This window comes from Dipodomys ordii, unplaced genomic scaffold (genome assembly GCF_000151885.1).
Source record: "Dipodomys ordii isolate 6190 unplaced genomic scaffold, Dord_2.0 Scaffold36, whole genome shotgun sequence".
Taxonomy (NCBI): domain Eukaryota; kingdom Metazoa; phylum Chordata; class Mammalia; order Rodentia; family Heteromyidae; genus Dipodomys; species Dipodomys ordii.
The window spans coordinates 7,139,957-7,158,089 of record NW_012267252.1 but is presented as its reverse complement, the minus strand read 5'-3'; positions in this window follow the sequence as shown (position 1 = coordinate 7,158,089).

The following is an 18,133-nucleotide window of genomic DNA, read 5'->3' as shown; positions in this document are numbered from 1 at the left end:
GCTTTCGCATTGTGCTATTTGTTGTGCTGTATTTATTCTAATATAAATTTACTTTATTTTAGTACAAATTAGCTTTCAACATATAACATTATGTAAGATAACATGGAACTATTAGCATGGGTTTTGGTTTTCCTGGATTTCATTCCTTCTTTGCAAGTAGAATGCCACTTTGCCTCAGGATAGTTTGATTTAGGAGCTAAATTCAAAATCCAGCAGATGTTTTTGGGAAACTGGATCCTGGGGAGGGATTGGAGATGAATGGTCCCCAGGCCCTGCAGCCTGTGCTGCCCTCCTGGTGGTCCTGTGGCAGGTGGCAGAATGGCAAGACTTCTGTAGAGAGCTTGTGTTGTCACTTGGGGCTAGTTCCTCAGCCTAGGATCCCCAGTTTTACAAGATTCCCAGGCCTAAGCCTCCTCCCTGAGGGACAAGCAGGCTAGAATCCTGGGATTTTGGCAGTGGCCTGGGCTCAGAATGGTGGTCCTATCCCTATTTTCCATATTCTGTGGGTCTCCCCATCCCCCTAGGAAAGGGAGAACTTGCCTCATCCTGCTACTGCCATTGGAACTTTCCTGTCAGAACAGAGGATTAGGGATCACATCTAGGTTAGTTGAAATAAAGGACAAAAAAAGAGCCCAAGTGTGGCAAATGCCTATAATCACACATACTCAAGAGGCAGAGATCAGGAGGATGCAGTTTGATGCCAGCCAAGGTAAAAAGTAGGACCCACATCTCAACCAACAAGTCTGGCATGATAGCACATATCTGTAATCTTAGCTACACAGGAAGCATAGGTAGGAAGATGTAGGTCTAAAGCTAGATCAGGACAAAAATATGAGACTATATGAAAAATAGCTAGAGCAGAAAAGGGCTAGGGGTGTGGCTCAAGTGGTAGAGCACCTGCCCACTAAGTGTGAGGCCTTGAGTTCAAGTCAGGCCTACCTGAGTTTTAGAAGAAAAATTCATAAACTGTAGAGTTAGAATAAATCAAGGTGGGGTGGGGGGCGGCTGGGAAGGTGGCTTAGTGGTATCGTGCTTACCTAGCATGCATGAAGCCCTAGGTTTGATTCGTCAGTACCACATAAACAAAAAGCCAGAAGTGGCTGTGTGGCTCAAGCAGTAGAGTGCTAGCCTTGAGCACAGAGAAGGTCAGGGACAGTGCTCAGGCCCTGAGTTCAAGCCCCAGGACTGGCCAAAAAAAATAAATAAATAAAGGTGAGTATTAGAACAGGGTCCTTTTCACCCACTTGCCTTCCTGGATGATCTCTTGAGTAGGCAATGAAGAGCTGACACCACAGGATGGTTCCAGACCTGTTGCTTATAACCCTTCCACAAGAGTATACCAGGGCTGGGAAGGTGGCTCAGTGGTAGAGAGCCTTGCCTTGCATGCCTGAGGCCCTGGGTTCGATTCCCCAGCACCACATAAGTAAAAAAAAAAAAAAAAAAGAGTATACCAGGCTCACAAAACACCTGGAAATCACTGCCTCAGAAGCCAGGGGAGGAAAACGTCAGTGTGTCAGGATTCCCCAGTGGGGTCGGCTTCTTCATGATCTGCAAATACCACCCCAGCCCACTGTCCTTGCTGTTGTGCTGAGCAGCAGGGAAGGTGTTTACTTACTGAGGACAAGAGGCAAGGAATCAATTCAGGAGATTCCAAACACCCTTGAACATGCACAAGCTTGAAGGACTGATGCAGCCCAGCCCAGCCCAACCCAGTGCCTTTAGGAGAGTCATCAAGCTTGGCCTGTGCCTGTGGTTTCTGTCCCGCCTAGACTTGCCTTGGTTTGGTAGAGGGTAAGAAATGGAAACTCCTCTTCTGGAAACAACAGCTGGCTTAGGAATGCTAGTCTCAGCACTCTGCCCAGGGCTGGGCCCTCGGTGCCAGCAGGCATCCTGGGAAGGCGCGGGGAGGCAGGAAGTAGACTGCCAACTCTGTCTCTTTGCTGTAGACCAGGAGAAATGGCAGCCTCTGAACCTGCTGGCTGAGGACTCTATTTCCACAGGGTTCCCAGTGGTGCCCACTGGTTCTTACCCCCCTGGCCACGGTCTGTCCCTGGCTCTCCCCTCTCCTTCCCCATATTGCTTGCAGGTTCTCCTCTGAGCGGCCCATATCCATTCATCTGTAGTTTATTCCTGACTCAGAATGAGGTACAGGGTTAGTTCTTAATGAATGGGCAATGTGCTACCGAGTACCTGTTGTATGCAAGGCTTTAGGGCAGGTATGGAAGAGGTCACCAGGACCATTCCCAATCTCCAGGGAACTTTTAGTACAGTGGGGCATAAGATGTGAATTATCATCTGGGTGCAAAAGGGTTTCATTTAACCTGCAGGGTTTTTTTTTTTTTCTTCAGTCATAGGGCCTGAACCCTGAGCCTATGTGCTGTCCCTGAGCTCTTCATTTCAAGGCTAGTGCTCTACCACTTGAGCCACAGAGCCACTTCCAGCTTTTTCTGCTTATGTGGTGCTAAGGAATCAAACCCAAGGCCTCACATGCAAGGCAAGCACTCTACCACTGAGCTACCTTCCCAGCCCAGGATTTTACATTTTATATCAACATTTTTAAAAAATGGCTGCCATGGCCAGGAGTGTGGTCAGCAGTAGAGTAACTTCCTAACAAATATAAGGCCATGAGTTCAAGCCACAGAAATGGGGCAGGGTCAGAGGGTAAGGCTACCTGTCTATTTGAAAAAAGATTATGTACAAGTCGTTATGTCAAAAAATGAACTTTACAACTTTGGTAGGGGAAGGAGGAGGGGAAGGGATGGGAAGGGGAAACAAAGAGGAAGCAACAATGCTTGATAAGAGATGTACTCATTATCTTGCCCAAGTAATTGTAACTCCTCTGTACGGTATTCTCACACACACAAAAAAAGAATGTATGGGAATACACAAATAAGTCCCTTTAATTAATATAAAGTAATAAAAAGGAAGTTTAAAGCCATAAAAAAATATTTAACAGCACTGGTCTACAGAAAGGGAATTGGGGGGCTGGGGAGGTGGCTCAGTGGTAGAGCACTTGCCTTGCATGCCTGAGGCCCTGGGTTCGATTCCTCAGCACCACATAAGCAAGGCGTGAACTGTTGGCCTTGGCACTGTCCCTCAGCTCTTCAGCTCAAGGCTAGCGCTCTACCACTTGAGCCACAGCGCCACTTCCGGCTTTTTTCTTTTTGCTTATGTGGTGCTGAGGAATCGAACCCAGGGCCTCAGGCATGCAAGGCAAGCACTCTACCACTGAGCCACCTTCCCAGCCCTGGAATGCTTTATAACTTTTTGTGTGACAGTACTGAGGCTTGAACTCAGGGCCTGGGCACTGTCCCTCAGCTTTTTTGCTCAAGGCTGATGCTTGAATAACAGCTCCACTTTCAGTTTTTGCCAGATAATTGGAGATAAGAGTCTGATGGGCTTTCTTGTCCAGACTGGCTTCAAACTGTGATCCTCATATCTCAGCCTCCTGAGTAGGATTACAGGCATGAGCCACAAACACCTGACCATTATAATTTGTAATATTTAAAGGTGGTAACTTTAAAACAAGAAGGATTTGGGGGCTGGTGGCTCATGTCTATAATCCTAGCTACTCAGGAGGCTGAGATCTGAAGATCCCAGTTCAAACCCAGCCTGGGTACGAAAGTCTGTGAGACCACCAGAAAACTGGAAGTGGTGTTGTGCCTCAAGTGATAGAGCCCTAGCCTTGAGCTGAAGAGCTCAGGGACAGCACACAGACACAGAGCTCAAACCACACAACCAACAAACCAACAAAAAGGGCCAGGCACCTTGGCCCAGACCTTTAATCCCAGCTTCTTGTGAGTCATCCAAAGCTGGCCTGGGGCAAAATCTCAAGACATTATGTGAAAAACAAACTAAAGCCTAAAATGGCTGAAAGCTCGGCTCAGATGGAAGAGTGCTTACCTAGTAAGCACAGGCCTTGAGTTCAAACCCAAAACTGCATTAAAAAAGATGGAGTAAGCCAGGCACCAGTGGGTCTTGCCTGTTAACATAGCTACTCAGGTGCCTGAGATGTGAAAATCATGGTTCAAAGCCAGCCCAGGCAGGAAAGTCTGTGAGCTTCTTATCACCATTAAACTACTAAAAAAAAGTGCAATGTTGCTGTGGCTCATGTGGTAGAGCATTACCTTTGAGCATAAAAGCTCAGGGACAGCACTGAGGCCCTGAGTTCAAGCCCCATAATCAACAACAGCAACAAAATTGAAATTAATATATCTTTCATGTTCACGATGGCAGCCACCCCTCATGGCAGGGGAGGGACATTTACAGCAGGACAACACAGTCTCAGGGGACTCACTGGACATGTGCTGTGGCCTTTCTAATCCCCACTGTACCCATGGTGGGGGATGCACAATCCCAGTGTTTGGAAGTTGGTTCTGCAGGTCAGACACCACTTACTAGGATATCTAAACTCACAGACATAAGCTACAAACACATTACTTCTCGATGTAGACACTGAATTCTAGATTAGGAATCCCTGTCATTTGCCCCAGACTCCTACCTACCCACCAGTGGTCACCCTGCAACCCTTACACCTGAAGTCCCTGATCCAGCAATGGAAGACTTTGTCAGCTCCATTATTCCAAACCTCAATATTGCTTTATCCGTGAACACATGCACACGTGTGTGCACGCACACGCACACACACTTTGGCAACTACTTGTTGTTATCTTTCTCTGAAGTTTAATCCCCAAATGACCCCCTGTACTATTTGCTTTCTGCCAGTAAACAAAGAAGTACAGATTATCTGATGGACAGAGCCTCGGTTCACACATATTTAATGCTAGAAATACCAGTGTCTACAATTTACACACACGTAAGAATTTCTTCCAGAAACGGTCATGCTCACTTGGTAGCTAAGATCGCTATATTTCTCCCAAATAAACCCATTTTGAGTTTCCTGCAGATCTAAAAGGCAGTCAGTATCTGGTTCCATATCCTTTCTTTCATGATATGCTGACGTCTCTGTCTTGTCTTGCAGCTGTGTGAATCACACCCCGTCCCTCCGGCTCTGGATAGCCGCCATGAAGCAAGACCTCATAGTCTGTGCTCTACTTGTGGACAAGAACACCTTCCTAGGCTTCTTGAATCTCTATTTCCAAAACAACCATAATGCCTTTGATTTGGGGTTAATTTTAGCCTCATGATGATTCATATAAAAATCCAGATTACTGGCTTTTCTTGACAATGAAGAAGTCCTGCCAGCTAAATGCAACAGGACCGAGAGAGTGATGGAAAAAGCCAGGTGACCCATGTCCTGCCAGCAGGCCACTGTAAGTGCCACAGACTTATTAGATTGGTGGAAGCAAAAGAGATTCCAGATTGTCTCTGGGAACTGGTGTCAGCAGAGCTGCTGGAAAATGACAAGTGAATTGCAAAAAAGAAAAGAAAGAGGCCAACACAGGGAATATACTTGGATGTTGTGCTTTTTCTGAACTCCAGCACCAAGACAGCCTCTGAGATTTAGCAGAGAAAATGGTGTCTCCGGAGAGCACAGCATGGGAGAAGAGCAGTTTCAGACCAGATTTACTGTGTGTGTGTTTAAAAAGACAAGCACCAACTGAAAACTAGTTGAAACCCTACTGCTCTGTGGAAGGTTGCTGGGGATCTTGTTCATCACTAAGAGCTTTATTACTCATGGCTACATCCCTTTTGGGGGCAGTCATTGATCACTTGGAGCTACAGGCCCCATCACCCTGCCACTCTGAGCGCAGCAAGCTAGGTTGCCAGGCAACATAGCCAAAGGGCGGGGCCTAGCCCTGCCTCTAAGGTGGAGGCAGATGAGAAATGGACTCTCCTGAGTTGCCAGTCATTTTTCCCTGGCTTTGATGAACAGTTTGGGGGCTTTCAAAAGGGATGGAAACCGGGTTCCTTGAGAGAAGGAAAGCAACTCTGGATGCTTCTGCCCTTTCGAAATAGTTCCTACAATGTTTGGTCACTTTGGCTACTTCAGTTAGAGGAAAGTATTTTCACTTGGAGGGTTAGTATCTTATCAAAGCAAACCCAGTCTGGTGTTAATTACCTTGAACAGCTGTGCACCAATCACAATTACATCCTTAAATCTTTATATAAACCCCAACAGGTAGCATTATGACCTGGTAGCAAGACATAGATACTGTGATCATTCCCATTTTACAGATGAGGCTTTGCGGACTACCTGCCTAAAGAAGGGCAAGAAGCTACTAGAAAATCCAGGGTTCTACCCAGGGAGTTTGTTCAGAGTCAGAGAAACCAACTATGAACCTAACACAGTGATACCAAACCTTCTCTTGACCACAGCTGAGCTTCATCAAGAACACACTTTGGTAATGAGCGTCATGTGGGCCTGAGCTGACATCAGGACATTCCACAGCCCAGAGGGAGCAGGTGTTTACTGAAAGTAGAGACCTGGGTCAAGGTAGCAGATGTTCCTCCCCAAGCAGGTCAGCCCTGAGGGAGCCGAGGGGTGCCCTAGAGGCCTCCCAGGGGTTGGGAGTTACTTCTTTTAATCATTAAAATATTTTACTTGGGAAATATGTTAAACAGAAAAATAATAAGGCAAACACTTATATATCACTGAGACGGATTCACTGTTAACATTTCTCCTCTGTCCACTATTAACAGTTCTGTCTCTGTCTCTGCTGGGGATCAAACCCAAGGCCTTGTGTATGTTAGGCAGACACACTTCCTCTGAACTATTTGTCAGGCCCCATTTCTTTCCTTTTTTGTTTCATTTCACTTTGTTTTGTCATTGTTTTTCAGACAGCATCTCTGTTTGTAGTCCAGGCTGCCCTCAGAGACTTTGTAAGAGTTGCTGAAAGGAGAATGCCATGTGGTTCAGGCAGAGGAGAGTTTATTTGGGAGAGCCAAATTGCTGGGCCGCACTCAAGAGTAGGGTGTTGCCTGTGACCGCTCAAACTAATGGTGGAGAGAGATAATATAGGGAAGGGCAAGAAAGGGCTGTGGCCCAGCAGCTGCAGAAATGGCCCCAGAACCTGGGCTGTTTTTGCTGACTCACAGTCAGATGGTTGACAGTTACAGGTGATTATCAGTTTGAGGCAGTTGATTTCTGGAAAGGCCATGTCTGTCCTTCACAAAGAAAGATGGACAGGGGGCCACTGTTCTCCAGAGTGGACCTAACAATCTTGATCCTCAACTACTCAGGAGGCTGAGATCTGTAGTCTGCAGCCAGCCTGGACAGGAAAGTCCTTGAGACTCCTATCTCCAATTAAACACCAAAAAGTCAGAAGGGGAACTGTGTCTCAAGTAGAGTGCTACCTTTGAGCAAAAGCTCAGGGATAGTGCCTGGGCCCAGAATTCTCACCCTAGGACTGACACTAAAAGATAGGAAGTGTTAGCATTCTCTCCACCTCTGGTCCTCAGCTCTACTCAGACCTGGGCTCCCCTCTACCCTAGAGTTTGTGCCAGGATGGCTGGCTTCTCCCACTCTCTACCCAGACCTACCTGCGCTTGCAGAGTGCCTGACCTACTAGCCCCAGAGTGACCACCTGGATGGGGCAGATGCCATATTGCTCTCCTGAGCGAGATATGGCCATCCAATAAACCTTACAATAATCTTTCTCTTGTGCCTGCCTGCCTCCCCGTGGTTCCCTGGGATGGCCGGGATGGACACTAATAAGAATGAAGAAGGGAAGGAGGGAGGGAAGGAAGGGAGGAAGGAAGGAAGGAAGGAAGGAAGGAAGGAAGGAAGGAAGGAAGGAAGGAAGGAAGGAAGTTTGGTTTTGTTATAAGGGAATTTGATAGCAAGGTACAGAGAAGCCATATTTTGAGAGGTTCAGTTGGGAGTCTTTGTTAGAAGGCCCGCAACTGCAAGAAGACATATGTCCCCAAAAAACTTGCAGCCTCAAATGCTCTTAATACTATTAGGAAACTGAGCCACAAGGGGAGTAAAGAAAGCAGAAAAACAATCTCAGCAAACCAGATCAGCTCTAAAGGAGAGTTGAAGAGGAGCACCATGGCGACCTGAGAAGAGTCAGGAGACAGGAGACATGTTGAAAAGGTGGCAGGGGTGGTGGGCCTAAATAGGATCATGGTCAAGTGCAGGGTCACAGGGAATTTGACAGTTCAGAGTCTCATGGTTCATGGTATAGATCTGGTAGGTCTGGGAACCTGTGGTCTAAGTCCCTGCCCCCGCTTCTAGGAATTCAGGCTCCTTATTACCTGGGGGCAGGGGTAGGACTTCACCTTTAAGAGTTTTCAGAAAATCCCTATCATCTACCAAGAGGCCAAGATGTCACCAGTTAGACCCAGTATTCATATATCCATTTAAAACTCTAGATTTTTGGCTTCTCTAGAAATGTGCGAAATCTGACCACACAGATTATATCAGTACATGGGACAGGGTAGCAGCTGCCCCCTGCACACAGAATAGGAGCTTCTCCAGTTACACTAGCCATTTCCCAGGGCCTGAAAGGTGTCTCTGTACTGTAACCATCTGCAAATGCTGTGAATATAAAGAACAACTACTGGATGGGTATCCGTAGCTCATGCCTATAATTCTAGCTACTCAGGAGGCTGAGATCTGAGAATCACAATTTGAATCCAGCCAGGGCAGACAGATATGAGAGACTGTGATCTCCAGTTTGGGGGGGGGGGTGGTGGTTGATGGAGCTCTGGTAGAGCCCCAGCCTTGAAAGGAACAACCTAAAGGACAGTGTTCAGGTCCTGAGTTCAAGTCCCAGAACTAACACAGACACACACACACACACTAAGAAAAGCTGCTTTTACTATAAAGTAAATGGCTTGAAAGTTCCTGCTTTATCCTGGTGGACTGAAAAGAGAAACTGCTTTGGGATAAGGCAGGTTTTTTAAATGTAAGATTTTGTCTTATAAGCTAGTTTCTCTTCAAGATGGAATTAAAACACAGCTCAGATTGTTCAAGACCTAGTGCCACAGAGGGTGACGGTATATTTTGAGATTATTTGTGTACAGTTAATCTTATTTCAAAGTCACTTTATGTAAATACACTTCAAGAGCAGATTGTAAACCTGAGCTCAACCAGTCTGAATAGAGAGGTGGGGGCCTGCTGCTTTAGGGATAAATGGGGGGACAACCAGCCTGCTGTGTGTGCTTGCTTAGTAGATTTTTCTTGGCGGGGGTGGGTAGGGTGGGGTGGGGGAGTGGTCGGTCGTTGGGCTTGAACTCTGGGCCTGGGCTCTGTCCCTCAGCTCTTCAGCTGAAGACTAGCACTCTCCCACTTGAGTCACAGTGCCACTTCTGGTTTTCTGGTGGTTAATTGGAGGTAAGAGTCTCACAGACTTTCCTGCTCAGGCTGGCTTTGAACTGAGACCCTCAGAACTCAGCTCCCTGAGTAGCCAGGATTACAGGCATGAGCCACCAGCTCCCGGCTTGCTTGCTAGATTTTTGGCCAGTGGCCCACCCTTCTGCAGAAGTAAATTTTGCCTTGCAGAGACAGTTCTCTTTCTTTCTTTTCTTTTTTCTTTTTTTTTTTTGGCCGGTCGTGGACCTGAACTCTGGGCCTAGGCGCTGTCTCTCAGCTCTTCAGCTTAAGGCTAGTGCTCTACCACTTGAGCCACAGTACTACTTCCGGCTTTTTCTGCTTATGTGGTGCTGAGGAATCAAACCCAGGGCCTCATGCATGCAAGGCAAGCACTCTACCACTGAGCCACCTTCCCAGCCATTCCTTCCTTCCTTCCTCCCTCCCTCCCTCCCTCCCTCCCCCCTCCTTCCCTTCTTTCCTTCCTTTTTCTTACTTTGCCAGTCCTGGGGCTTGAACTCAGGGCCTGGACACTGTCCCTGAGCTTCCTTTCCTCAAGGTTAGCACTCCACCACTTAGAAGCCACAGCACCACCTTCAGCTTTTTCTGCTTATATGGTATTGAGAAAACAAGCCCAGGGCTTCATACATGCTAGGCAAGCACTCTACCACTAAGCCACATTCTCAGCCTGAGACAATTCTTTTTGTATCTATCATTGTAACTCCAATGATTCTTGGAGAACATATTTAACACACACACACACAGAGATTTATTCAAGTCCTCAATATGTTTCTTGTAGTAAATTTTACAAATTAGTTTTATAGATCCCACTAAGTTGGAATGCTGTCTGGGGACTAAATGTGGTGAAGCCTGAAAACAGACCTTTTCATTTCTATCCAGGGAAGATGAACAACTTAATGTTTTGAAAATAACACATGCAGAAAAGTCTGGTGAGGAAAATGCATCTTCAATGCAGCACAGAAATAACACCTTGCCCAGAAAGGAGAAGTTAGAAGACTGCAAGCTATATTAATAGGACACGTGAGTCACAGGGCAGGAATGTGGCACGGGGGGCTACAAAAGAGCTACCATAACCAATGTAGGGTCATTCAGTACAGAAAGGAACTCACCAATGCACAAGTCTCTAGAAATGCAAATTCCCAAAGGACGGGGGGGGGGGGGTGAGGGGGATGGCTCTGGGTCAGCTTTATTCTTTGAGTAAGTACTCAATACCTTTTTTTTTTGCATACATTAGCTATAATGGGAAAGATTTCATTGTCCCATTTTCAGATGGTGTATTCCAATAACTGCTTATACAATTCCCTAGCACTTCCCTCCTCTCCTTCCTTCTTTCTCAAATAATCTCAACAAGTGTCATTTTTCTATTTTCATGCATGTAAACGATCTACTCTCTATTTTGACCATATTCATCCTCTTTCTCCCTCAGTCCAACCGTCTCTCTTTTGTACCCACCTCCCTCAGAAACTATTTTTCTTTCCCCTCCCCCAAACCTCTGTTCATCAGCAGCTTTCATTGAGGTTCTTTTTTCTTTTTTACAAGTCCTGGTGCTTGAACTCAGGGCCTGGGCACTGTCCCTGAGCTTTTTTGCTCAAGTCCAGCCCCTCACAGAGGTTCTTTAAGCTCAAATGTAGTTACAGTGGATCTTAAAATCATTCACCCTGTATGTTTTTTTCCTTTCCTTATCCTTCTCTCCTCTCCACTCAACAGCTCCTTTTTTTTTTTTTTTTGTGGATCATGGGGCTTGAACTCTGGGCTTAAATACTGTCCCTCAGATCTTCAGCTCAAGGCTAGTGCTCTACCACTTGAGCCACAACACCACTTCTAGTCTTCTGTTGATTAATTGGAGATAAGAGTCTTGGGGACTTTCTTGCCTGGGCTGGCTTTGAACCACTATCCTCAGATCTCAGCCTCCTGAGTAGCTGGGATTATAGGCATGAGCCACCAGTGCCCAGATTGAATCCATTCTTATGATTTACTAATATTGTTAGTGGTCAGACATTATCTGCACAATTCTTGTATAATTCATTGTCAATGAGACTTTCAGGGAGCTGGGAATGTGGCTTAGTGGTAGAGGGCTTACCTAGCATGTATGAAGCTCTGGGTTTAATTCCTCAGTACCACATAAACAGAAAAGGCTGGATATGGTGCTGTGGCTCAAGTGGTAGAATGCTAGCCTTGAGCTCAGGGACAGTGCCCAAGGCCTGAGTTCAAGCCCCAGGACCAGCAAAAAAAAAAGAAAAAAAAGATTTTCAGTTTCTCAAGAAGTGATGTTCTCAGCCGGGTGCTGGTGGCTCATGCCTGTAATCCTAGCTACTCAGGAGGCTGAGATCTGAGGATCGTGGTTCAAAGCCAGCCCGGGCAGGAGAGACCGTGAGACTCCTATCTCCAATAAACCACCAGAAAACCTGAAGTGGTGCTGTAGCTCAAGTGGTAGAGCGCTTGCCTTGAGCTGAAGAGCTGAGGGACAGCACCCAGGCCCAGATTTCAAGCCCCATGACCGACAAAAAAAAAAAAAAGAAGTGATGTTCTTTTTTTTTGGTCATGGGGCTTGAACTCTACCTAAATACTGTCCCTCAGATCTTCAGCTCAAGGCTAGTGCTCTACCACTTGAGCCACAGTGCCACTTCTGGTTTTCTGGTGGTTTATTAGAGATAAGAATTTCTCGACCTTTCTTGCCAGGGCTGGCTTTGAACTGCGATCCTCAGATCTCAGCCTCCTGAGTAGCTAGGATTACAGGCGTGAGCCACCAGCGCCCGGCTGAGAAACCCCATTTTGAGAGGTCAAATCAGGAGTCTTTATTAGAAATCCAGTGATGGCAAGTGGACATATGTCTACCTTGCAGCCTTGAATACACTACTGTTAAGAAACTGAACCATGCAGATAGCAGAGTAAAGAGTGAGCTGAAAAAAACGTCTCAATAAACCAGAGCAGCTGTCATAGAGAGCTGGAGAGAGATGCCATGGTGACCTGAGTAGTCAGGAGACAGGAGGCATGGCACAAAAATGGCAGTTGTGCTGGCTGAGGCCTAAATAGGGTCAAGGTTAGGAAGCAGGGTCACAAGAAGCTCCAGATCTTGAGTTCATGCTATAGGTCTGGTAGGTCCAGTAACCTATTGTCCAAGTCCCTGCCTCTAGGAATTCAGTCATGCCTATCACTTTGGGGGTGGGACTTCACCTTCCTCCCGCAAGAAGCCAAGATGATATCAGTTAAACGTAATTCCCTATCATCTACCATGTTGCCAAGATGGCACCAGATAGACCCACTATCCTTATTTCGCTTGCAGTGTGCTGGACCATCAGTTCTGATGCCTGCAGCCGCTGGGCCTTTGAATTTGCAGCAGTCACCCCACTGCAGGTCAGTATGCAGAAAAGCAGAGTCCAGTGCTATTTAACTGGAAGGAATGATTTGTTAAAGAACGTTGAAGCTGGCTACTGTGACCCAAGTTAACTAATCAGAAAGCTGATTAAAGCCTGGAGCCCAAGGCTTACACTTGTAATCCTAGCTGCTCAAGAGACTGAGATCTGAGGATTGTGGTTTGAAGCCAGCCTGGGCAGAAGAGTCCATGAGACTCATATATCCAATTAACTACCAAAAAAGCCAGTTAGTGATTCTGTGGCTCAAGTGGTAGAGTGCTAGCCTTGAGCAAAGGAAGCTCAAGCACAGCACCCAGACCCAGAGATCAACTCCAGGACTGGCAAAACAAACAAACAAAAACCCCAGCAGCTGATTAGAAAAGAAATGTCTAATTTCTATGAATGTATAAGCAAAATGCTGAACAGAAGAAGCCTTTAATATATGTTACTTTTACCTATTGTAGGATGTGAGTAGCATTGTTCAGGTGTGCAAAACCAGGAAATAGGAAACCCAACCTGAGCCAATCAGATTCTTTTTTCCTAGCAAACTGGAAACTGGACTCCAGAGGCAGCCAGTAAGGGCTTAGGTGTGTCTGGATTGAGGGGTTGGTAGACTTTGGGGCAGTGGTAGCTTCTGCTAGGTGGGTAAAGAAGCAGAGAAATGCTGGGTGCTGGTGCCGGACTCATGCCTAGCTTTTTATTGGTTTATATGGGGGTCTTATAAACCTTTTTTTTTTTTTTGCCTGCGTGGACCGTGAATCAAAATTTTCCTAAAAGATAGGCATGAAGATACTAGGAGGGAAGATTAACCAAGTTGAATATAGTGATCTGCCTAAATCAGATTCCTGGTTGATGACACTCCAAATCCCAGCCAGATCACGGAAGCCAGGAAAACCCAGCCTACTAAGTCATTGCCTGCTCTCACCTGTTGGCTAAGAAATAAACTGAGGCGACTTCTGCTTTAGACAGAAAGGGTAGGACTTGTACTGGAGCCAGACTTGAACTTGAGAGTTTTTAGTCTTTTACCTGGCAGAGATATGGGTTCAAACCCAACAACAAAAAATAGTAATTTCCATGCTACTTCTGGTACAGAACTGAAGAAAAGGAAGGAAGATGTCAAACTAAAACCAGACTCATATTTTTTGGTTATTTGTGGCCTCTGGTTATTTTTAAAGAAACCGCCTTTAAATTCCCCATGGGGTTTAAAATTTTTTTCTGTTCCCTAATGGCCAACTCAGAGTTTGTTAGTTTCTGGAAAATCTAGGGGATTTTGAACAAGAAAACTACACTGGAACAACAGTTACTGACTGATCTTTTATTCCTAGATGATGGTAGGAATTCAGTTCTGTAGTTGAGATTAGAAGATGTACAACCAGGGCCTGATGTGCTAGTTCAAGGACCAGATGTCTGGACAGAGTTAGGAATACAGCCTGGAGATAGAGAATATTTTTTCCCCCTCTGTGAATGTAATTGTGTTCTTGACTCAGCGGCTGTGCAAGTTACCAGATTTCTTTCTGTATTCTGTATTCTGGCAAGTGAGTCTATCAAAGACAGCAAAATGAAACAAAAAAGGAACAAAATGTGCCACTCAAGAATGGTCACCAGGGAGAAAGCTGAGACAAGAGGCAGGCTGAGGCCCCGGGTTAGCAACAGAGACAAGTGGCTTCCACCACCTGGTGGCTGGGCTCTATTATGACTGGAATTAGTGAACAATGGGGCAGAGCAGACCACAGTGCTCCGGCCTCATACTGACTGGTTGAATGGTCTGATAACTATGAGAAAAGAAGCCTGACCAGAAATTTACTTCCCTGGGAAGTTGGTCTCGTTGTCTGCTCCATGTTCGTGGGAAGATCATCAAGACATGCTTAAAAAAAAAGTCTGCACATCTGAGAAAAATAGAACAGGGTAGAAGAAAAAGGGAGAAGAAGAGGAGAAACAGAGAGAGACGCATATGCCCTAGCACTCTTGGTTTGTACAATGACAATACTTTTGTGCCAGGCCCTCTGCTTGTTCCTGCCAGAGGTCAGCCAGGATATGGAAGGGAAGCCAACCCTGGCCAGCTGCTGGAGTTAACAATGCTATTACCACTTTGGCCAGGAGGGGGCCCCAATTTCACTCAAATTTGCATATCTCTAGTTAATAATGTAGCCAGAAACTCATTTTATATACAACTATCCACCATCACAGAGCTGGAGGAAACTAGAAAGATCACAAGAGACATACAGAAGAAAAGTCAGTTTTTAAGGTCCCAGGGCTGATTTATGGTTGTCCGGGAACTGGTACCCAGGTCGAATAAGTTAGAACTTTCTGTTCTCCAACTCTTCCTAGACATCACTTAGCAACAATCGCATCTAAAACGATCTGCTGAGATGCCCATAATTTTTTTAAAATTATTGAGTGCCTGGAATATATAACCCTGATACTGGATGGCTTTTTGGTGGGTAACTGGCTGTCCAGGCTGGCTTTGAACCACAATCCTCAGATCTCAGCCTCCTGAGTAGCTGGGATTACAAAAGTGAGTTACTGCACCTGATATGAGCCAGTTTTTAAGGGTGCAAAGCACTCTGGATCTTCAGGGGTTTGGACATGTGCTAAGTGTGCTCTTTAATTAATTAATTAATTAAATTTTGTGTCTATCCTGGGACTTTCTTTTTTTTTTTGGGTCCGGTCGTGGGGCCTGAACTCTGGGCCTGGGCACAGTCCCTCAGTTCTTCAGCTCAAGGCTAGCGCTCTACCACTTGAGTCACAGCGCCACTTCCGGCTTTTTTTCTTTTTGCTCATGTGGTGCTGAGGAATCGAACCCAGGGCCTCAGGCATGCAAGGCAAGCGCTCTACCACTGAGCCACCTTCCCAGCCCCTTGTCCTGGGACTTTTTAACTGGGCTGTCCATAAGCTTACTCCCTGTCCCCCCCAAGCCTAATGCTACACCCTTTGAGCAACAGGTCCAGTTCTGGCCTTTTGGTGGTTAATTCCTGTCTGGCTTTGAACCTTGATCCTCAGATCTCAGCCTCCTGAGTAGCTAGGATTACAGGCATGAACCACCCATGCGAGGCTAACAAACTCTTCTTGCCTGAGAATAGCATACTAAGTGTGGTGGAAGGCGAGATAGCAGGCCTGGTACGAAATAGCTATTAGCATTGGGCAACATGGTTAGTTCCTCTTGGCCACAGTTTACTCTGTAAAATTAGAGGAATGTCCCTTCTAGATGGAAAATTCTTTGATTCTAAGCATTCTACACCACTTGTTTTTGCAAAAAAAAAAAGTTTCAGGTACCAGTTTGCATCTTTATTTTGTATCTTTTTTGTTCTCCATTTTTGCAATGCTGTTTTGCCATTTGAGTGCACATGATGTCCGTGAGTCGAAGTCATCCCTAGTTCATAGGTGGAAGGGGCAAAATAGGGGTTTACCCAATCTTTTCTAGCATTAGCTGTTTGAGCTGGTATTTCCAACACAGACACCTTATGTCTGTGCACCAACTATGTGCCAGACTCATAGAGGTATTTCATGAGTGATGCCCAGGGCCTACCTCCAGAGCAGCAGCTGCCTTCATTTGGAGGAGTCCAGGCCCATGGGAGGCACTCAGTAAATGTGTGCTGAGCAGGAAGGAATCATTGAGGTTCTGGTGGAAGAGAAGTCTGCAAGAGGTCCATGTGGACTCACAGAGGGGACATTCTGCACCACTTCGAACTTAAAAAACCTTTCCTCACATGAGTGTAAATAATCTCTGCCCAACTCATCTCTTCTCAGAGCTCTTCACACCATGAGTTGAGCTTGAGGAGTGCAGTTCAGCTGCTTCCTCTGTTTGCTATAATTTGAAAGCTTAGAGGGAGGCTGAGTGTCTATTCAAGGACCCCAAATGAAGAGATGTCAGGCTGTCTGGAGTTTCTTAGTCAGGAAAAAGACCAACACTAGGCAAGCAAACACTGTGTTGCTAAGACAGTAGAGGAACATCGAACACTCTCTCAAGACTTGTTGTGCTTGGCAGCATGTTCCGTGTGGACCTGGCCTGGAGGAGGATGCCAACATGTGTGTGTGTGTGTGTGTGTGTGTGTGTGTGTGTGTGTGTGTAGGCGGGTACAAAGTCCCATTGCTGTCTTGGCCCAGCCAACTGCTCTGATTCCCAAGGGGACAAGAGTAAGCTGAGCCTCCTCTTCCCCTTTCCCTACAACAGCCAGACTCCAGCTCACCTCACTAGGGGCTTCTCAGGTTCAATGAACACTTCTAGAAGGCCTTGCCACCCACAGAAGAAGAGCTGTTGGGTGCCACTGTGAGTCCTTTGATCATGAACTCACAGCCCCATAGATTTATCATCAGAGAGAACTTGGGTCTGAGCCAGCTAGGACACTCTCCCACATTCGGGGGCTCAGTACTGAAGGCCTATTCTGCCTCTACTTCTCACTACTGCTTGGTGCAAACCTTGCTCAGGACCTTTGGTTCTTGATTTTCCAGCCAAGCAAAGCATCAATGCCAGTTCACTTTCTCTTAGGATTCTCCCCGGCATCCAAAAAGGATCTTAAAACACACACACGAACACACGAACCCCCCCCCCCCACACACACACTGTGTCTGATAGAGAAGGCTGTGTCAGTAGTCCTGGCTCAGGACCTCTCACATCTTTTCTTCTCCTCCCCATATGTGTCCTTCTCTAAGAAGGCAGTAGTATGGTGGGAAAGCTTGGGGCCAAACAAATATGGGAACAAAAGAAAAGACTGGTACAGATTTTGACAGTGCAAAGAACAACATAAAATCTCTCGGAACTCTTTGCCCTTGCTCCCCCGGGTCTGTAGTCACAAAGCTTTATTGTTATTGGTAAAACAATTGGACTAGCTGTGAAAACACTCCTTCTCTAAAATAGTTAAAAGTAGAATGGGGAAAAAATGTTGAAATAGATGGAGGGGAGGGGGAAACTAAATTAAATTAAAAAGAACAGTGCTCCAAGTGCAAGAAATGGACAAGTGGCTTGGAAATTCGGTTTTCTAGACCAGAGAAGAGAGGGGTGGTGAGAAACGCAGAGCCTGGAGCTAATGAAGGGCTGGACCCCAACCCAGTGGCTTTTTCCCATCATTGTGCTCTGCTTTCCCTCCTCTCAGGGGAGCCTTTGTGCTTAAGGCAAGTGATATCACGCTGTTTGTAACCTGGTCATTGGTACATGATGTCACAGGCTAGTGACACAGGCCCAGAGGATCAATGGAGCCCATTTCCGGGGAGATGACACCTTTTGCAAGTCCCGGGGGGAAGGGGGCAGGTGGTTCATCAGAAGCAGCTCTGGCTTGAAGGCTTTCACGTTGGTCCCCTCTCCATTCTCTTTTCTTCCTGGGCCCCTGGGCCTTAACAGCCTGGTCATAAACTACTTTTCCTGGAAGCGATCTGGGGCTAGCAGCGGTAGGGGGACATAAAGGTGGCAAAGGAAAGCCAGGAAGGGGCCGCGCTGGGGTTCACCTTCCCCGCGCTTCCTCCCTCGGAAGCCGGCCCGAGGCCAGCCCGGTGCAGCGCCTAGGCCGCGCGCCGGGCTCCGGGTCTCGGGTAGGGGCGCCCGGGCCCG